Raw genomic sequence first — 22,142 nt, 5'->3', positions numbered from 1 at the left:
ATTCTTGGTAACAGAACCTGGGGGGAAGAGCCCCACAAGTCACCCATATTGGATTCCCCTAGTTGTCTAGTTTTAACAAATGCGCAGGTTTGGTAGGTTTCCATAGGTGCCGGCTGAGCTAGACGCCAAAATCCACAGCTAGGCACTTTCCAAAAACAGGTCAGTTGTCTTTGGGAGAATGTTATGTGTCCACGTTGTGTTTCAGAGCATTTCCTGTCACAGGCGTTAGGCCTACCCACACAAATGAGGAACCATTTTTATCTGGAGACATGGGGGAATGCTGGGTAGAAGGAAATGTGTGGCTCCTCTCAGATTCTAGAACTTTCTGTCACCGAAATGTGAGGAAAAAATAGTTTTTTCACCTAATTGTGAGGTTTGCAACGGATTCTGGGTAAAAGAACCTGGTGAGAGCCCCACAAGTCACCCCATCTTGGATTTCCCTAGGTGTCTAGTTTAAAAAAATGTGCAGGTTTGGTAGGTTTCCATAGGTGCCGGCTGAGCTAGAGGCCAAAATCCACAGCTAGGCACTTTGCAAAAAACAGGTCTGTTTTCTATGGAAGAATGTGATATGTCCACTTTGTGTTTTGGGAGGGTACCTTTTGCGGGTGCTAGGCCTACCCACACAAATGAGGTTCCAATTTTATGGGGAGACTTGAGGGAACGCTGGGTGGAAGAAAATGTGTGGCTCCTCTCAGATTCCAGAACTTTCTGTCACCAAAATGTGAGGAGTAAGTTTTTTTTGGCCTTATTTTGGGGTTTGCAAAGGATTCTTGGTAACAGAACCTGGGGGGAAGAGCCCCACAAGTCACCCATCTTGGATTCCCCTAGGTGTCTAGTTTACAAAAATGAGCAGGTTTGGTAGGTCTCCCTAGGTGCCTGCTGATCTAGAGGCCAAAAATCCACAGCTAGGCACTTTGCAAAAAACAGGTAGGTTTTCTTTGGGAGCATTTGATGTGTCCACATTATGATTTGGGGCTTTTCCTGTGGCGGGCGCTAGGCCTACGCACTCAAGTGAGGAACCATTTTTATAGGGAGATATGGGGAACCGCTGGGTGAAAGGAAAATTGTGGTCCTCTCAGATTCCAGAACATTCTGTCACCGAAATGTGAGGAAAACTTGTTTTTAGCCAATGTTTGAGGTTTGCAAAGGATTCTAGGTAACAGAGCCTGGTGAGAGCCCCACAAGTCACCCCATATTGGATTCCCCTAGGTGTCTAGTTTTAACAAATGCGCAGGTTTGGTAGGTTTCCTTAGGTGCCGGCTGAGCTAGAGGCCAAAATACACAGCTAGGAACTTTCCAAAAACAGGTCAGTTGTCTTTGGGAGAATGTTAAGTGTCCACGTTGTGTTTCATAGCATTTCCTGTCACAGGCGTTAGGCCTACCCACACAAATGAGGAACCATTTTTATCTGGAGACATGGGGGAATGCTGGGTAGAAGGAAATGTGTGGCTCCTCTCAGATTCTAGAACTTTCTGTCACCGAAATGTGAGGAAAAAGTGTTTTTTCACCAAGTTGTGAGGTTTGCAACGGATTCTGGGTAAAAGAACCTGGTGAGAGCCCCACAAGTCACCCCATCTTGGATTCCCCTAGGTGTCTAGTTTTCACAAATGTGCAGGTTTGGTAGGTTTCCATAGGTTCCGGCTGAGCTAGACGCCAAAATCCACAACTAGGCACTTTGCAAAAAAACAGGTCTGTTTTCTTTGGAAGAATGTGATGTCTCCACATTTTGTTTTGTGGCATTTCCTGTGGCGGGCGCTAGGCCTACCCACACAAGTGAGGAACAATTTTTATTGGGATGCATGAGGGAACTCTGGGTGAAAGGAAATTTGGGGCACGTCTCAGATTCCAGATCTTTTTGTCACCTAAATGTGAGGAAAAAGTGTTTTTTTAGCCAAATTTTGAGGTTTGCAAAGGATTCTGAGTACCAGAACCTGGTGAGAGCCCCACAAGCCACCCCATATTGGATTCCCCTATGTGTCTAGTTTTCAAAATAGCAAAGGTTTGGTAGGTTTCCCTAGGTAGCAGCTGAGCTAGAGGCAAAAATCCACAGCTAGGCACTTTGCAAAAAACAGGTCTGTTTTCTATGGGAGTATGTGATGTGTCCACTTTGTGTTTTGGGAGGGTACCTTTTGCGGGCGCAAGGCCTACCCACACAAGTGAGGTTCCAATTTTATGGGGAGACTTGAGGGAACGCTGGGTGGAAGAAAATGTGTGGCTCCTCTCAGATTCCAGAACTTTCTGTCACCAAAATGTGAGGAATACGTGCTTTTTGGCCTTATTTTGAGGTTTGCAAAGGATTCTTGGTAACAGAACCTGGGGGGAAGAGCCCCACAAGTCACCCATATTGGATTCCCCTAGTTGTCTAGTTTTAACAAATGCGCAGGTTTGGTAGGTTTCCATAGGTGCCGGCTGAGCTAGACGCCAAAATCCACAGCTAGGCACTTTCCAAAAACAGGTCAGTTGTCTTTGGGAGAATGTTATGTGTCCACGTTGTGTTTCAGAGCATTTCCTGTCACAGGCGTTAGGCCTACCCACACAAATGAGGAACCATTTTTATCTGGAGACATGGGGGAATGCTGGGTAGAAGGAAATGTGTGGCTCCTCTCAGATTCTAGAACTTTCTGTCACCGAAATGTGAGGAAAAAATTATTTTTTCACCTAATTGTGAGGTTTGCAACGGATTCTGGGTAAAAGAACCTGGTGAGAGCCCCACAAGTCACCCCATCTTGGATTTCCCTAGGTGTCTAGTTTAAAAAAATGTGCAGGTTTGGTAGGTTTCCATAGGTGCCGGCTGAGCTAGAGGCCAAAATCCACAGCTAGGCACTTTGCAAAAAACAGGTCTGTTTTCTATGGAAGAATGTGATATGTCCACTTTGTGTTTTGGGAGGGTACCTTTTGCGGGTGCTAGGCCTACCCACACAAATGAGGTTCCAATTTTATGGGGAGACTTGAGGGAACGCTGGGTGGAAGAAAATGTGTGGCTCCTCTCAGATTCCAGAACTTTCTGTCACCAAAATGTGAGGAGTAAGTTTTTTTTGGCCTTATTTTGGGGTTTGCAAAGGATTCTTGGTAACAGAACCTGGGGGGAAGAGCCCCACAAGTCACCCATCTTGGATTCCCCTAGGTGTCTAGTTTACAAAAATGAGCAGGTTTGGTAGGTCTCCCTAGGTGCCTGCTGATCTAGAGGCCAAAAATCCACAGCTAGGCACTTTGCAAAAAACAGGTAGGTTTTCTTTGGGAGCATTTGACGTGTCCACATTATGATTTGGGGCTTTTCCTGTGGCGGGCGCTAGGCCTACGCACTCAAGTGAGGAACCATTTTTATAGGGAGATATGGGGAACCGCTGGGTGAAAGGAAAATTGTGGTCCTCTCAGATTCCAGAACATTCTGTCACCGAAATGTGAGGAAAACTTGTTTTTAGCCAATGTTTGAGGTTTGCAAAGGATTCTAGGTAACAGAGCCTGGTGAGAGCCCCACAAGTCACCCCATATTGGATTCCCCTAGGTGTCTAGTTTTAACAAATGCGCAGGTTTGGTAGGTTTCCTTAGGTGCCGGCTGAGCTAGAGGCCAAAATACACAGCTAGGAACTTTCCAAAAACAGGTCAGTTGTCTTTGGGAGAATGTTATGTGTCCACGTTGTGTTTCAGAGCATTTCCTGTCACAGGCGTTAGGCCTACCCACACAAATGAGGAACCATTTTTATCTGGAGACATGGGGGAATGCTGGGTAGAAGGAAATGTGTGGCTCCTCTCAGATTCTAGAACTTTCTGTCACCGAAATGTGAGGAAAAAGTGTTTTTTCACCAAGTTGTGAGGTGTGCAACGGATTCTGGGTAAAAGAACCTGGTGAGAGCCCCACAAGTCACCCCATCTTGGATTCCCCTAGGTGTCTAGTTTTCACAAATGTGCAGGTTTGGTAGGTTTCCATAGGTTCCGGCTGAGCTAGACGCCAAAATCCACAACTAGGCACTTTGCAAAAAAACAGGTCTGTTTTCTTTGGAAGAATGTGATGTCTCCACATTTTGTTTTGTGGCATTTCCTGTGGCGGGCGCTAGGCCTACCCACACAAGTGAGGAACAATTTTTATTGGGATGCATGAGGGAACTCTGGGTGAAAGGAAATTTGGGGCACGTCTCAGATTCCAGATCTTTTTGTCACCTAAATGTGAGGAAAAAGTGTTTTTTTAGCCAAATTTTGAGGTTTGCAAAGGATTCTGAGTACCAGAACCTGGTGAGAGCCCCACAAGCCACCCCATATTGGATTCCCCTAGGTGTCTAGTTTTAAAAAATGCGCAGGTTTGGTAGGTTTCCATAGGTGCCGGCTGAGCTAGAGGCCAAAATCCACACCTAGGCACTTTCCAAAAACAGGTCAGTTGTCTTTGGGAGAATGTTATGTGTCCACGTTGTGTTTCAGAGCATTTCCTGAAGCAGGCGTGAGGCCTACCCACACAAATGAGGAACCTTTTTTATCTGGAGACATGGGGGAATGCTGGGTAGAAGGAAATGTGTGGCTCCTCTCAGATTCCAGAACTTTCTGTCACTGAAATGTGAGGAAAAAGTGTTTTTTCACCTAATTGTGAGGTTTACAACGGATTCTGGGTAAAAGAACCTGGTGAGAGCCTCACAAGTCACCCCATCTTGGATTCCCCTAGGTGTCTAGTTTTCACAAATGTGCAGGTTTGGTAGGTTTCCATAGGTTCCGGCTGAGCTAGACGCCAAAATCCAAAACTAGGCACTTTGCAAAAAAACAGGTCTGTTTTCTTTGGAAGAATGTGATGTCTCCACGTTTTGTTTTGGGGCATTTCCTGTGGCGGGCGCTAGGCCTACCCACACAAGTGAGGAACCATTTTTATTGGGATGCATGGGGGAACGCTGGGTGAAAGGAAATTTGTGGCTCCTCTCAGATTCCAGATCTTTTTGTCACCTAAATGTGAGGGAAAAGTGGTTTTTTAGCCAAATTTTGAGGTTTGCAAAGGATTCTGAGTACCAGAACCTGGTGAGAGCCCCACAAGTCACCCCATCTTGGATTCCCCTATGTGTCTAGTTTTCAAAATAGCACAGGTTTGGTACGTTTCCATAGGTGCCGGCTGAGCTAGAGGCCAAAATCCATAGCTAGGCACTTTGCAAAAACAGATCTATTTTCTTTGGGAGAATGTGGTGTGTCTACTTTGTGTTATGGGCCTTTACTTGTCACGGGCGCTAGGATAAGCCACAGAAGTGAGGAACCATTTTTATTGGGAGACATGGGGGAACGTTGGGTGAAAGGAAATTTGTGACTCCTCACAGATTCAAGAACTTTCTGTCACCAAAATGTGAGGAAAATGTGTTTTTTTGCCAAGTTTTGTGGCTTGCAAATGATTCTGCTTAACAAAACCTGGTGAGAGCCCCACAAGTCATCCCCATCTTGGAGTTTCCTACGTGTCTACTTAAAAAAAAAATGCACAGGTTTGGTAGGTTACATTAGGTACAGGCTGAGCTAGAGGCCAAACTCCATAGCTAGGCACTTTCCAAAAAGCAGCTCTGTTTTCTTTGGGAAAATGTGATGTGTCTATGTTGTGTTTTGGGGCATTTTCTGTCTTGGGTGCTAGGCCTTCCTACACAAGTAAGGTTCAAATTTTATCTGGATAGTTGAGGAAACGATATGTGGAAGAAAATGTGTGGCTCCTCTCAGATTCCAAAACTTTCTGTCACCAAAATGTGAGGAATAAGTGTTTTTCGGCCTTATTTTGAGGTTTGCAAAGGATTCTTGGTAACAGAACCTGGGGGGAAGAGCCCCACAAGTCACCCATCTTGGATTCTCCTAGGTGTCTAGTTTACAAAAATGAGCAGGTTTGGTAGGTCTCCCTAGGTGCCTGCTGATCTAGAGGCCAAAAATCCACAGCGAGGCACTTTGCAAAAAACAGGTAGGTTTTCTTTGGGAGCATGTGATGTGTCCACATTATGTTTTGGGGCGTTTCCTGTGGCGGGCGCTAGGCCTACCCACTCAAGTGAGGAACCATTTTTATAGGGAGATATGGGGAACCGCTGGGTGAAAGGAAAATTGTGCTCCTCTCAGATTCCAGAACATTCTGTCACCGAAATGTGAGGAAAACTTGTTTTTTAGCCAACTTTTGAGGTTTGCAAAGGATTCTGGGTAACAGAGCCTGGTAAGAAGCCCCACAAGTCACCCCATATTGGATTCCCCTAGGTGTCTAGTTTTAGCAAATGCGCAGGTTTGGTAGGTTTCCATAGGTGCCGGCTGTGCTAGAGGCCAAAATCCACACCTAGGCACTTTCCAAAAACAGGTCAGTTGTCTTTGGGAGAATGTTATGTGTCCACGTTGTGTTTCAGAGCATTTCCTGTCTCAGGCGTTAGGCTTACCCACACAAATGAGGAACCATTTTTATCTGGAGACATGGGGGAATGCTGGGTAGAAGGAAATGTGTGGCTCCTCTCAGATTCTAGAACTTTCTGTCACCGAAATGTGAGGAAAAAGTGTTTTTTCACCTAATTGTGAGGTTTGCAACGGATTCTGGGTAAAAGAACCTGGTGAGAGCCCCACAAGTCACCCCATCTTGGATTCCCCTAGGTGTCTAGTTTTCACAAATGTGCAGGTTTGGTAGGTTTCCATAGGTTCCGGCTGAGCTAGACGCCAAAATCCACAACTAGGCACTTTGCAAAAAAACAGGTCTGTTTTCTTTGGAAGAATGTGATGTCTCCACATTTTGTTTTGTGGCATTTCCTGTGGCGGGCGCTAGGCCTACCCACACAAGTGAGGAACAATTTTTATTGGGATGCATGAGGGAACTCTGGGTGAAAGGAAATTTGGGGCACGTCTCAGATTCCAGATCTTTTTGTCACCTAAATGTGAGGAAAAAGTGTTTTTTTAGCCAAATTTTGAGGTTTGCAAAGGATTCTGAGTACCAGAACCTGGTGAGAGCCCCACAAGCCACCCCATATTGGATTCCCCTAGGTGTCTAGTTTTAAAAAATGCGCAGGTTTGGTAGGTTTCCATAGGTGCCGGCTGAGCTAGAGGCCAAAATCCACACCTAGGCACTCCCAAAAACAGGTCAGTTGTCTTTGGGAGAATGTTATGTGTCCACGTTGTGTTTCAGAGCATTTCCTGAAGCAGGCGTTAGGCCTACCCACACAAATGAGGAACCTTTTTTATCTGGAGACATGGGGGAATGCTGGGTAGAAGGAAATGTGTGGCTCCTCTCAGATTCCAGAACTTTCTGTCACTGAAATGTGAGGAAAAAGTGTTTTTTCACCTAATTGTGAGGTTTACAACGGATTCTGGGTAAAAGAACCTGGTGAGAGCCCCACAAGTCACCCCATCTTGGATTCCCCTAGGTGTCTAGTTTTCACAAATGTGCAGGTTTGGTAGGTTTCCATAGGTTCCGGCTGAGCTAGACGCCAAAATGCAAAACTAGGCACTTTGCAAAAAAACAGGTCTGTTTTCTTTGGAAGAATGTGATGTCTACACGTTTTGTTTTGGGGCATTTCCTGTGGCGGGCGCTAGGCCTACCCACACAAGTGAGGAACCATTTTTATTGGGATGCATGGGGGAACGCTGGGTGAAAGGAAATTTGTGGCTCCTCTCAGATTCCAGATCTTTTTGTCACCTAAATGTGAGGGAAAAGTGTTTTTTTAGCCAAATTTTGAGGTTTGCAAAGGATTCTGAGTACCAGAACCTGGTGAGAGCCCCACAAGTCACCCCATCTTGGATTCCCCTATGTGTCTAGTTTTCAAAATAGCACAGGTTTGGTACGTTTCCATAGGTGCCGGCTGAGCTAGAGGCCAAAATCCATAGCTAGGCACTTTGCAAAAACAGATCTATTTTCTTTGGGAGAATGTGGTGTGTCTACTTTGTGTTATGGGCCTTTACTTGTCACGGGCGCTAGGATAAGCCACAGAAGTGAGGAACCATTTTTATTGGGAGACATGGGGGAACGTTGGGTGAAAGGAAATTTGTGACTCCTCACAGATTCCAGAACTTTCTGTCACCAAAATGTGAGGAAAATGTGTTTTTTTAGCCAAGTTTTGTGGCTTGCAAATGATTCTGCTTAACAAAACCTGGTGAGAGCCCCACAAGTCATCCCCATCTTGGAGTTTCCTACGTGTCTACTTAAAAAAAAAATGCACAGGTTTGGTAGGTTACATTAGGTACAGGCTGAGCTAGAGGCCAAACTCCATAGCTAGGCACTTTCCAAAAAGCAGCTCTGTTTTCTTTGGGAAAATGTGATGTGTCTATGTTGTGTTTTGGGGCATTTTCTGTCTTGGGTGCTAGGCCTTCCTACACAAGTAAGGTTCAAATTTTATCTGGATAGTTGAGGAAACGATATGTGGAAGAAAATGTGTGGCTCCTCTCAGATTCCAAAACTTTCTGTCACCAAAATGTGAGGAATAAGTGTTTTTCGGCCTTATTTTGAGGTTTGCAAAGGATTCTTGGTAACAGAACCTGGGGGGAAGAGCCCCACAAGTCACCCATCTTGGATTCTCCTAGGTGTCTAGTTTAAAAAAATGAGCAGGTTTGGTAGGTCTCCCTAGGTGCCTGCTGATCTAGAGGCCAAAAATCCACAGCGAGGCACTTTGCAAAAAACAGGTAGGTTTTCTTTGGGAGCATGTGATGTGTCCACATTATGTTTTGGGGCGTTTCCTGTGGCGGGCGCTAGGCCTACCCACTCAAGTGAGGAACCATTTTTATAGGGAGATATGGGGAACCGCTGGGTGAAAGGAAAATTGTGGTCCTCTCAGATTCCAGAACATTCTGTCACCGAAATGTGAGGAAAACTTGTTTTTTAGCCAACTTTTGAGGTTTGCAAAGGATTCTGGGTAACAGAGCCTGGTAAGAAGCCCCACAAGTCACCCCATATTGGATTCCCCTAGGTGTCTAGTTTTAGCAAATGCGCAGGTTTGGTAGGTTTCCATAGGTGCCGGCTGTGCTAGAGGCCAAAATCCACAGCTAGGCACTTTCCAAAAACAGGTCAGTTGTCTTTGGGAGAATGTTATGTGTCCACGTTGTGTTTCAGAGCATTTCCTGTCGCAGGCGTTAGGCTTACCCACACAAATGAGGAACCATTTTTATCTGGAGACATGGGGGAATGCTGGGTAGAAGGAAATGTGTGGCTCCTCTCAGATTCTAGAACTTTCTGTCACCGAAATGTGAGGAAAAAGTGTTTTTTCACCTAATTGTGAGGTTTGCAACGGATTCTGGGTAAAAGAACCTGGTGAGAGCCCCACAAGTCACCCCATCTTGGATTCCCCTAGGTGTCTAGTTTTCACAAATGTGCAGGTTTGGTAGGTTTCCATAGGTTCCAGCTGAGCTAGACGCCAAAATCCACAACTAGGCACTTTGGAAAAAAAACAGGTCTGTTTTCTTTGGAAGAATGTGATGTCTCCACATTTTGTTTTGGGGCATTTCCTGTGGCGGGCGCTAGGCCTACCCACACAAGTGAGGAACCATTTTTATTGGGATGCATGAGGGAACGCTGGGTGAAAGGAAATTTGTGGCACGTCTCAGATTCCAGATCTTTTTGTCACCTAAATGTGAGGAAAAAGTGTTTTTTTAGCCAAATTTTGAGGTTTGCAAAGGATTCTGAGTACCAGAACCTGGTGAGAGCCCCACAAGTCACTCCATCTTGGATTCCCCTATGTGTCTAGTTTTCAAAATAGCAAAGGTTTGGTAGGTTTCCCTAGGTAGCAGCTGAGCTAGAGGCAAAAATCCAAAGCTAGGCACTTTGCCAAAAACAGGTCTGTTTTCTTTGGGAAAATGTGATGTGTCCATGGTGTGTTTTGGGTCATTTCCTGTGGTGGGCGCTAGGCCTACCCACACAAGTGAGGAACCATTTTTTATTCGGGAGACATGGGGAAACACTGGGTGAAAGGGAATGTGTGGCTCCTGTCAGATTCCAGAGCTTTCTGTCACCGAACTGTGAGGAAAAAGTGTTTTTTAGACCAAACTCTGAGGGTTGAAAAGGATTCTGGGTAACATAACCTGGTAAGAGCCCCACAAGTCACCCCATCCTGAATTCCCATAGGTGTCTAGTTTTAAAAAATGCACAGGTTTGGTTGGTTTCCCTAGGTGTCGGCAGAGCTAGAGGCCAAAATCCACAGCTAGGCACTTTGCAAAAAACAGGTCAGTTTTCTTTGGGAGAATGTGATGTGTCCATGTTATCTTTTGGGGCATTTCCTGTCACAGGCACTAGGCCTACCACACACAAGTTAGGTACCATTTTTATCGGGAGAATAGGGGTAACGCTGGGTGGAAGGACATTTGTGGCTCCTCTCAGATTCCAAAACTTTCTGCCTCCAAAATTTGAGGAAAAAGTGTTTTTTTAGCCAAATTTTGAGGTTTGCAAAGGATTCTGGGTAACAGAACCTGGTGAGAGCCACAGAAGTCACCCCATCTTGGATTCCCCTAGGTGTATAGTTTTCAAAAATGTGCAGGTTTGGTACGTTTTCATAGGTGCCGGCTGAGCTAGAGGCAAAAATCCATAGCTAGTCACTTTGCAAAAACAGATCTATTTTCTTTGGGAGAATGTGGTGTGTCTACTTTGTGTTATGGGCCTTTACTTGTCACGGGCGCTAGGATAAGCCACAGAAGTGAGGAACCATTTTTATTGGGAGACATGGGGGAACGTTGGGTGAAAGGAAATTTGTGACTCCTCACAGATTCCAGAACTTTCTGTCACCAAAATGTGAGGAAAATGTGTTTTTTTAGCCAAGTTTTGTGGCTTGCAAATGATTCTGCTTAACAAAACCTGGTGAGAGCCCCACAAGTCATCCCCATCTTGGAGTTTCCTACGTGTCTACTTAAAAAAAAAATGCACAGGTTTGGTAGGTTACATTAGGTACAGGCTGAGCTAGAGGCCAAACTCCATAGCTAGGCACTTTCCAAAAAGCAGCTCTGTTTTCTTTGGGAAAATGTGATGTGTCTATGTTGTGTTTTGGGGCATTTTCTGTCTTGGGTGCTAGGCCTTCCTACACAAGTAAGGTTCAAATTTTATCTGGATAGTTGAGGAAACGATATGTGGAAGAAAATGTGTGGCTCCTCTCAGATTCCAAAACTTTCTGTCACCAAAATGTGAGGAATAAGTGTTTTTCGGCCTTATTTTGAGGTTTGCAAAGGATTCTTGGTAACAGAACCTGGGGGGAAGAGCCCCACAAGTCACCCATCTTGGATTCTCCTAGGTGTCTAGTTTACAAAAATGAGCAGGTTTGGTAGGTCTCCCTAGGTGCCTGCTGATCTAGAGGCCAAAAATCCACAGCGAGGCACTTTGCAAAAAACAGGTAGGTTTTCTTTGGGAGCATGTGATGTGTCCACATTATGTTTTGGGGCGTTTCCTGTGGCGGGCGCTAGGCCTACCCACTCAAGTGAGGAACCATTTTTATAGGGAGATATGGGGAACCGCTGGGTGAAAGGAAAATTGTGGTCCTCTCAGATTCCAGAACATTCTGTCACCGAAATGTGAGGAAAACTTGTTTTTTAGCCAACTTTTGAGGTTTGCAAAGGATTCTGGGTAACAGAGCCTGGTAAGAAGCCCCACAAGTCACCCCATATTGGATTCCCCTAGGTGTCTAGTTTTAACAAATGCGCAGGTTTGGTAGGTTTCCATAGGTGCCGGCTGTGCTAGAGGCCAAAATCCACAGCTAGGCACTTTCCAAAAACAGGTCAGTTGTCTTTGGGAGAATGTTATGTGTCCACGTTGTGTTTCAGAGCATTTCCTGTCGCAGGCGTTAGGCTTACCCACACAAATGAGGAACCATTTTTATCTGGAGACATGGGGGAATGCTGGGTAGAAGGAAATGTGTGGCTCCTCTCAGATTCTAGAACTTTCTGTCACCGAAATGTGAGGAAAAAGTGTTTTTTCACCTAATTGTGAGGTTTGCAACGGATTCTGGGTAAAAGAACCTGGTGAGAGCCCCACAAGTCACCCCATCTTGGATTCCCCTAGGTGTCTAGTTTTCACACATGTGCAGGTTTGGTAGGTTTCCATAGGTTCCGGCTGAGCTAGACGCCAAAATCCACAACTAGGCACTTTGCAAAAAAAACAGGTCTGTTTTCTTTGGAAGAATGTGATGTCTCCACATTTTGTTTTGGGGCATTTCCTGTGGCGGGCGCTAGGCCTACCCACACAAGTGAGGAACCATTTTTATTGGGATGCATGAGGGAACGCTGGGTGAAAGGAAATTTGTGGCACGTCTCAGATTCCAGATCTTTTTGTCACCTAAATGTGAGGAAAAAGTGTTTTTTTAGCCAAATTTTGAGGTTTGCAAAGGATTCTGAGTACCAGAACCTGGTGAGAGCCCCACAAGTCACTCCATCTTGGATTCCCCTATGTGTCTAGTTTTCAAAATAGCAAAGGTTTGGTAGGTTTCCCTAGGTAGCAGCTGAGCTAGAGGCAAAAATCCAAAGCTAGGCACTTTGCCAAAAACAGGTCTGTTTTCTTTGGGAAAATGTGATGTGTCCATCGTGTGTTTTGGGTCATTTCCTGTGGCGGGCGCTAGGCCTACCCACACAAGTGAGGAACCATTTTTTATTCGGGAGACATGGGGAAACACTGGGTGAAAGGGAATGTGTGGCTCCTGTCAGATTCCAGAGCTTTCTGTCACCGAACTGTGAGGAAAAAGTGTTTTTTAGACCAAACTCTGAGGGTTGAAAAGGATTCTGGGTAACATAACCTGGTAAGAGCCCCACAAGTCACCCCATCCTGAATTCCCATAGGTGTCTAGTTTTAAAAAATGCACAGGTTTGGTTGGTTTCCCTAGGTGTCGGCAGAGCTAGAGGCCAAAATCCACAGCTAGGCACTTTGCAAAAAACAGGTCAGTTTTCTTTGGGAGAATGTGATGTGTCCATGTTGTCTTTTGGGGCATTTCCTTTCACAGGCACTAGGCCTACCACACACAAGTTAGGTACCATTTTTATCGGGAGAATAGGGGTAACGCTGGGTGGAAGGACATTTGTGGCTCCTCTCAGATTCCAAAACTTTCTGCCTCCAAAATTTGAGGAAAAAGTGTTTTTTTAGCCAAATTTTGAGGTTTGCAAAGGATTCTGGGTAACAGAACCTGGTGAGAGCCACAGAAGTCACCCCATCTTGGATTCCCCTAGGTGTATAGTTTTCAAAAATGTGCAGGTTTGGTACGTTTTCATAGGTGCCGGCTGAGCTAGAGGCAAAAATCCATAGCTAGGCACTTTGCAAAAACAGGTCTATTTTCTTTGGGAGAATGTGGTGTGTCTACTTTGTGTTATGGGCCTTTACTTGTCACGGGCGCTAGGATAAGCCACAGAAGTGAGAAACCATTTTTATTGGGAGACATGGGGGAACGCTGGGTGAAAGGAAATTTGTGACTCCTCACAGATTCCAGAACTTTCTGTCACCAAAATGTGAGGAAAATGTGTTTGTTTAGCCAAGTTTTGTGGCTTGCAAAGGATTACGCGTAACAAAACCTGGTGAGAGCCCCACAAGTCATCCCCATCTTGGAGTTTCCTACGTGTCTACTTTTTAAAAAAATGCACAGGTTTGGTAGGTTACATTAGGTGCCGGCTGAGCTAGAGGCCAAACTCCATAGCTAGGTACTTTCAAAAAGAAGCTCTGTTTTCTTTTGGAAAATGTGATGTGTCTATGTTGTGTTTTGGGGCATTTTCTGTCTTGGGTGCTAGGCCTACCTACACAAGTAAGGTTCAAATTTTATCGGTATAGTTGAGGAAACGCTATGTGGAAGGAAATGTGTGGCTCCTCTCAGATTCCAAAACTTTCTGTCACCAAATTGTGAGGAATACGTGCTTTTTGGCCTTATTTTGAGGTTTGCAAAGGATTCTTGGTAACAGAACCTGGGGGGAAGAGCCCCACAAGTCACCCATCTTGGATTTCCCTAGGTGTCTAGTTTTAAAAAATGTGCAGGTTTGGTAGGTTTCCATAGGTGCCGGCTGAGCTAGAGGCCAAAATCCACAGCTAGGCACTTTGCAAAAAACAGGTCTGTTTTCTATGGAAGAATGTGATGTGTCCACTTTGTGTTTTGGGAGGGTACCTTTTGCGGGCGCAAGGCCTACCCACACAAGTGAGGTTCCAATTTTATGGGGAGACTTGAGGGAACGCTGGGTGGAAGAAAATGTGTGGCTCCTCTCAGATTCCAGAACTTTCTGTCACCAAAATGTGAGGAATACGTGCTTTTTGGCCTTATTTTGAGGTTTGCAAAGGATTCTTGGTAACAGAACCTGGGGGGAAGAGCCCCACAAGTCACCCATATTGGATTCCCCTAGTTGTCTAGTTTTAACAAATGCGCAGGTTTGGTAGGTTTCCATAGGTGCCGGCTGAGCTAGACGCCAAAATCCACAGCTAGGCACTTTCCAAAAACAGGTCAGTTGTCTTTGGGAGAATGTTATGTGTCCACGTTGTGTTTCAGAGCATTTCCTGTCACAGGCGTTAGGCCTACCCACACAAATGAGGAACCATTTTTATCTGGAGACATGGGGGAATGCTGGGTAGAAGGAAATGTGTGGCTCCTCTCAGATTCTAGAACTTTCTGTCACCGAAATGTGAGGAAAAAATTGTTTTTTCACCTAATTGTGAGGTTTGCAACGGATTCTGGGTAAAAGAACCTGGTGAGAGCCCCACAAGTCACCCCATCTTGGATTTCCCTAGGTGTCTAGTTTAAAAAAATGTGCAGGTTTGGTAGGTTTCCATAGGTGCCGGCTGAGCTAGAGGCCAAAATCCACAGCTAGGCACTTTGCAAAAAACAGGTCTGTTTTCTATGGAAGAATGTGATATGTCCACTTTGTGTTTTGGGAGGGTACCTTTTGCGGGTGCTAGGCCTACCCACACAAATGAGGTTCCAATTTTATGGGGAGACTTGAGGGAACGCTGGGTGGAAGAAAATGTGTGGCTCCTCTCAGATTCCAGAACTTTCTGTCACCAAAATGTGAGGAGTAAGTTTTTTTTGGCCTTATTTTGGGGTTTGCAAAGGATTCTTGGTAACAGAACCTGGGGGTAAGAGCCCCACAAGTCACCCATCTTGGATTCCCCTAGGTGTCTAGTTTACAAAAATGAGCAGGTTTGGTAGGTCTCCCTAGGTGCCTGCTGATCTAGAGGCCAAAAATCCACAGCTAGGCACTTTGCAAAAAACAGGTAGGTTTTCTTTGGGAGCATTTGATGTGTCCACATTATGATTTGGGGCTTTTCCTGTGGCGGGCGCTAGGCCTACGCACTCAAGTGAGGAACCATTTTTATAGGGAGATATGGGGAACCGCTGGGTGAAAGGAAAATTGTGGTCCTCTCAGATTCCAGAACATTCTGTCACCGAAATGTGAGGAAAACTTGTTTTTAGCCAATGCTTGAGGTTTGCAAAGGATTCTAGGTAACAGAGCCTGGTGAGAGCCCCACAAGTCACCCCATATTGGATTCCCCTAGGTGTCTAGTTTTAACAAATGCGCGGGTTTGGTAGGTTTCCTTAGGTGCCGGCTGAGCTAGAGGCCAAAATACACAGCTAGGAACTTTCCAAAAACAGGTCAGTTGTCTTTGGGAGAATGTTATGTGTCCACGTTGTGTTTCAGAGCATTTCCTGTCACAGGCGTTAGGCCTACCCACACAAATGAGGAACCATTTTTATCTGGAGACATGGGGGAATGCTGGGTAGAAGGAAATGTGTGGCTCCTCTCAGATTCTAGAACTTTCTGTCACCGAAATGTGAGGAAAAAGTGTTTTTTCACCAAGTTGTGAGGTTTGCAACGGATTCTGGGTAAAAGAACCTGGTGAGAGCCCCACAAGTCACCCCATCTTGGATTCCCCTAGGTGTCTAGTTTTCACAAATGTGCAGGTTTGGTAGGTTTCCATAGGTTCCGACTGAGCTAGACGCCAAAATCCACAACTAGGCACTTTGCAAAAAAACAGGTCTGTTTTCTTTGGAAGAATGTGATGTCTCCACATTTTGTTTTGTGGCATTTCCTGTGGCGGGCGCTAGGCCTACCCACACAAGTGAGGAACAATTTTTATTGGGATGCATGAGGGAACTCTGGGTGAAAGGAAATTTGGGGCACGTCTCAGATTCCAGATCTTTTTGTCACCTAAATGTGAGGAAAAAGTGTTTTTTTAGCCAAATTTTGAGGTTTGCAAAGGATTCTGAGTACCAGAACCTGGTGAGAGCCCCACAACCCACCCCATATTGGATTCCCCTAGGTGTCTATTTTTAAAAAATGCGCAGGTTTGGTAGGTTTCCATAGGTGCCGGCTGAGCTAGAGGCCAAAATCCACACCTAGGCACTTTCCAAAAACAGGTCAGTTGTCTATGGGAGAATGTTATGTGTCCACGTTGTGTTTCAGAGCATTTCCTGAAGCAGGCGTTAGGCCTACCCACACAAATGAGGAACCATTTTTATCTGGAGACATGGGGGAATGCTGGGTAGAAGGAAATGTGTGGCTCCTCTCAGATTCCAGAACTTTCTGTCACTGAAATGTGAGGAAAAAGTGTTTTTTCACCTAATTGTGAGGTTTACAACGGATTCTGGGTAAAAGAACCTGGTGAGAGCCCCACAAGTCACCCCATCTTGGATTCCCCTAGGTGTCTAGTTTTCACAAATGTGCAGGTTTGGTAGGTTTCCATAGGTTCCGGCTGAGCTAGACGCCAAAATCCAAAACTAGGCACTTTGCAAAAAAACAGGTCTGTTTTCTTTGGAAGAATGTGATGTCTCCACGTTTTGTTTTGGGGCATTTCCTGTGGCGGGCGCTAGGCCTACCCACACAAGTGAGGAACCATTTTTATTGGGATGCATGGGGGAACGCTGGGTGAAAGGAAATTTGTGGCTCCTCTCAGATTCCAGATCTTTTTGTCACCTAAATGTGAGGGAAAAGTGTTTTTTTAGCCAAATTTTGAGGTTTGCAAAGGATTCTGAGTACCAGAACCTGGTGAGAGCCCCACAAGTCACTCCATCTTGGATTCCCCTATGTGTCTAGTTTTCAAAATAGCAAAGGTTTGGTAGGTTTCCCTAGGTAGCAGCTGAGCTAGAGGCAAAAATCCAAAGCTAGGCACTTTGCCAAAAACAGGTCTGTTTTCTTTGGGAAAATGTGATGTGTCCATGGTGTGTTTTGGGTCATTTCCTGTGGCGGGCGCTAGGCCTACCCACACAAGTGAGGAACCATTTTTTATTCGGGAGACATGGGGAAACACTGGGTGAAAGGGAATGTGTGGCTCCTGTCAGATTCCAGAGCTTTCTGTCACCGAACTGTGAGGAAAAAGTGTTTTTTAGACCAAACTCTGAGGGTTGAAAAGGATTCTGGGTAACATAACCTGGTAAGAGCCCCACAAGTCACCCCATCCTAAATTCCCATAGGTGTCTAGTTTTAAAAAATGCACAGGTTTGGTTGGTTTCCCTAGGTGTCGGCAGAGCTAGAGGCCAAAATCCACAGCTAGGCACTTTGCAAAAAACAGGTCAGTTTTCTTTGGGAGAATGTGATGTGTCCATGTTGTCTTTTGGGGCATTTCCTGTCACAGGCACTAGGCCTACCACACACAAGTTAGGTACCATTTTTATCGGGAGAATAGGGGTAACGCTGGGTGGAAGGACATTTGTGGCTCCTCTCAGATTCCAAAACTTTCTGCCTCCAAAATTTGAGGAAAAAGTGTTTTTTTAGCCAAATTTTGAGGTTTGCAAAGGATTCTAGGTAACAGAGCCTGGTGAGAGCCCCACAAGTCACCCCATATTGGATTCCCCTAGGTGTCTAGTTTTAAAAAATGCGCAGGTTTGGTAGGTTTCCATAGGTGCCGGCTGAGCTAGAGGCCAAAATCCACACCTAGGCACTTTCCAAAAACAGGTCAGTTGTCTATGGGAGAATGTTATGTGTCCACGTTGTGTTTCAGAGCATTTCCTGAAGCAGGCGTTAGGCCTACCCACACAAATGAGGAACCATTTTTATCTGGAGACATGGGGGAATGCTGGGTAGAAGGAAATGTGTGGCTCCTCTCAGATTCCAGAACTTTCTGTCACTGAAATGTGAGGAAAAAGTGTTTTTTCACCTAATTGTGAGGTTTACAACGGATTCTGGGTAAAAGAACCTGGTGAGAGCCCCACAAGTCACCCCATCTTGGATTCCCCTAGGTGTCTAGTTTTCACAAATGTGCAGGTTTGGTAGGTTTCCATAGGTTCCGGCTGAGCTAGACGCCAAAATCCAAAACTAGGCACTTTGCAAAAAAACAGGTCTGTTTTCTTTGGAAGAATGTGATGTCTCCACGTTTTGTTTTGGGGCATTTCCTGTGGCGGGCGCTAGGCCTACCCACACAAGTGAGGAACCATTTTTATTGGGATGCATGGGGGAACGCTGGGTGAAAGGAAATTTGTGGCTCCTCTCAGATTCCAGATCTTTTTGTCACCTAAATGTGAGGGAAAAGTGTTTTTTTAGCCAAATTTTGAGGTTTGCAAAGGATTCTGAGTACCAGAACCTGGTGAGAGCCCCACAAGTCACCCCATCTTGGATTCCCCTATGTGTCTAGTTTTCAAAATAGCACAGGTTTGGTACGTTTCCATAGGTGCCGGCTGAGCTAGAGGCCAAAATCCATAGCTAGGCACTTTGCAAAAACAGATCTATTTTCTTTGGGAGAATGTGGTGTGTCTACTTTGTGTTATGGGCCTTTACTTGTCACGGGCGCTAGGATAAGCCACAGAAGTGAGGAACCATTTTTATTGGGAGACATGGGGGAACGTTGGGTGAAAGGAAATTTGTGACTCCTCACAGATTCCAGAACTTTCTGTCACCAAAATGTGAGGAAAATGTGTTTTTTTAGCCAAGTTTTGTGGCTTGCAAATGATTCTGCTTAACAAAACCTGGTGAGAGCCCCACAAGTCATCCCCATCTTGGAGTTTCCTACGTGTCTACTTAAAAAAAAAATGCACAGGTTTGGTAGGTTACATTAGGTACAGGCTGAGCTAGAGGCCAAACTCCATAGCTAGGCACTTTCCAAAAAGCAGCTCTGTTTTCTTTGGGAAAATGTGATGTGTCTATGTTGTGTTTTGGGGCATTTTCTGTCTTGGGTGCTAGGCCTTCCTACACAAGTAAGGTTCAAATTTTATCTGGATAGTTGAGGAAACGATATGTGGAAGAAAATGTGTGGCTCCTCTCAGATTCCAAAACTTTCTGTCACCAAAATGTGAGGAATAAGTGTTTTTCGGCCTTATTTTGAGGTTTGCAAAGGATTCTTGGTAACAGAACCTGGGGGGAAGAGCCCCACAAGTCACCCATCTTGGATTCTCCTAGGTGTCTAGTTTACAAAAATGAGCAGGTTTGGTAGGTCTCCCTAGGTGCCTGCTGATCTAGAGGCCAAAAATCCACAGCGAGGCACTTTGCAAAAAACAGGTAGGTTTTCTTTGGGAGCATGTGATGTGTCCACATTATGTTTTGGGGCATTTCCTGTGGCGGGCGCTAGGCCTACCCACTCAAGTGAGGAACCATTTTTATAGGGAGATATGGGGAACCGCTGGGTGAAAGGAAAATTGTGGTCCTCTCAGATTCCAGAACATTCTGTCACCGAAATGTGAGGAAAACTTGTTTTTTAGCCAACTTTTGAGGTTTGCAAAGGATTCTGGGTAACAGAGCCTGGTAAGAAGCCCCACAAGTCACCCCATATTGGATTCCCCTAGGTGTCTAGTTTTAACAAATGCGCAGGTTTGGTAGGTTTCCATAGGTGCCGGCTGTGCTAGAGGCCAAAATCCACAGCTAGGCACTTTCCAAAAACAGGTCAGTTGTCTTTGGGAGAATGTTATGTGTCCACGTTGTGTTTCAGAGCATTTCCTGTCGCAGGCGTTAGGCTTACCCACACAAATGAGGAACCATTTTTATCTGGAGACATGGGGGAATGCTGGGTAGAAGGAAATGTGTGGCTCCTCTCAGATTCTAGAACTTTCTGTCACCGAAATGTGAGGAAAAAGTGTTTTTTCACCTAATTGTGAGGTTTGCAACGGATTCTGGGTAAAAGAACCTGGTGAGAGCCCCACAAGTCACCCCATCTTGGATTCCCCTAGGTGTCTAGTTTTCACAAATGTGCAGGTTTGGTAGGTTTCCATAGGTTCCGGCTGAGCTAGACGCCAAAATCCACAACTAGGCACTTTGCAAAAAAAACAGGTCTGTTTTCTTTGGAAGAATGTGATGTCTCCACATTTTGTTTTGGGGCATTTCCTGTGGCGGGCGCTAGGCCTACTCACACAAGTGAGGAACCATTTTTATTGGGATGCATGAGGGAACGCTGGGTGAAAGGAAATTTGTGGCACGTCTCAGATTCCAGATCTTTTTGTCACCTAAATGTGAGGAAAAAGTGTTTTTTTAGCCAAATTTTGAGGTTTGCAAAGGATTCTGAGTACCAGAACCTGGTGAGAGCCCCACAAGTCACTCCATCTTGGATTCCCCTATGTGTCTAGTTTTCAAAATAGCAAAGGTTTGGTAGGTTTCCCTAGGTAGCAGCTGAGCTAGAGGCAAAAATCCAAAGCTAGGCACTTTGCCAAAAACAGGTCTGTTTTCTTTGGGAAAATGTGATGTGTCCATGGTGTGTTTTGGGTCATTTCCTGTGGCGGGCGCTAGGCCTACCCACACAAGTGAGGAACCATTTTTTATTCGGGAGACATGGGGAAACACTGGGTGAAAGGGAATGTGTGGCTCCTGTCAGATTCCAGAGCTTTCTGTCACCGAACTGTGAGGAAAAAGTGTTTTTTAGACCAAACTCTGAGGGTTGAAAAGGATTCTGGGTAACATAACCTGGTAAGAGCCCCACAAGTCACCCCATCCTGAATTCCCATAGGTGTCTAGTTTTAAAAAATGCACAGGTTTGGTTGGTTTCCCTAGGTGTCGGCAGAGCTAGAGGCCAAAATCCACAGCTAGGCACTTTGCAAAAAACAGGTCAGTTTTCTTTGGGAGAATGTGATGTGTCCATGTTGTCTTTTGGGGCATTTCCTGTCACAGGCACTAGGCCTACCACACACAAGTTAGGTACCATTTTTATCGGGAGAATAGGGGTAACGCTGGGTGGAAAGACATTTGTGGCTCCTCTCAGATTCCAAAACTTTCTGCATCCAAAATTTGAGGAAAAAGTGTTTTTTTAGCCAAATTTTGAGGTTTGCAAAGGATTCTGGGTAACAGAACCTGGTGAGAGCCACAGAAGTCACCCCATCTTGGATTCCCCTAGGTGTATAGTTTTCAAAAATGTGCAGGTTTGGTACGTTTTCATAGGTGCCGGCTGAGCTAGAGGCAAAAATCCATAGCTAGGCACTTTGCAAAAACAGGTCTATTTTCTTTGGGAGAATGTGGTGTGTCTACTTTGTGTTATGGGCCTTTACTTGTCACGGGCGCTAGGATAAGCCACAGAAGTGAGGAACCATTTTTATTGGGAGACATGGGGGAATGCTGGGTGAAAGGAAATTTGTGACTCCTCACAGATTCCAGAACTTTCTGTCACCAAAATGTGAGGAAAATGTGTTTGTTTAGCCAAGTTTTGTGGCTTGCAAAGGATTACGCGTAACAAAACCTGGTGAGAGCCCCACAAGTCATCCCCATCTTGGAGTTTCCTACGTGTCTACTTTTTAAAAAAATGCACAGGTTTGGTAGGTTACATTAGGTGCCGGCTGAGCTAGAGGCCAAACACCATAGCTAGGTACTTTCAAAAAGAAGCTCTGTTTTCTTTTGGAAAATGTGATGTGTCTATGTTGTGTTTTGGGGCATTTTCTGTCTTGGGTGCTAGGCCTACCTACACAAGTAAGGTTCAAATTTTATCGGTATAGTTGAGGAAACGCTATGTGGAAGGAAATGTGTGGCTCCTCTCAGATTCCAAAACTTTCTGTCACCAAATTGTGAGGAATACGTGCTTTTTGGCCTTATTTTGAGGTTTGCAAAGGATTCTTGGTAACAGAACCTGGGGGGAAGAGCCCCACAAGTCACCCGTCTTGGATTTCCCTAGGTGTCTAGTTTTAAAAAATGTGCAGGTTTGGTAGGTTTCCATAGGTGCCGGCTGAGCTAGAGGCCAAAATCCACAGCTAGGCACTTTGCAAAAAACAGGTCTGTTTTCTATGGAAGAATGTGATGTGTCCACTTTGTGTTTTGGGAGGGTACCTTTTGCGGGCGCAAGGCCTACCCACACAAGTGAGGTTCCAATTTTATGGGGAGACTTGAGGGAACGCTGGGTGGAAGAAAAT

The sequence above is a fragment of the Pleurodeles waltl genome, chromosome 2_1 (assembly GCF_031143425.1).
Source record: "Pleurodeles waltl isolate 20211129_DDA chromosome 2_1, aPleWal1.hap1.20221129, whole genome shotgun sequence".
Taxonomy (NCBI): domain Eukaryota; kingdom Metazoa; phylum Chordata; class Amphibia; order Caudata; family Salamandridae; genus Pleurodeles; species Pleurodeles waltl.
The sequence above is the reverse complement of the archived record's forward strand: the minus strand, read 5'-3'. Positions refer to the sequence as shown.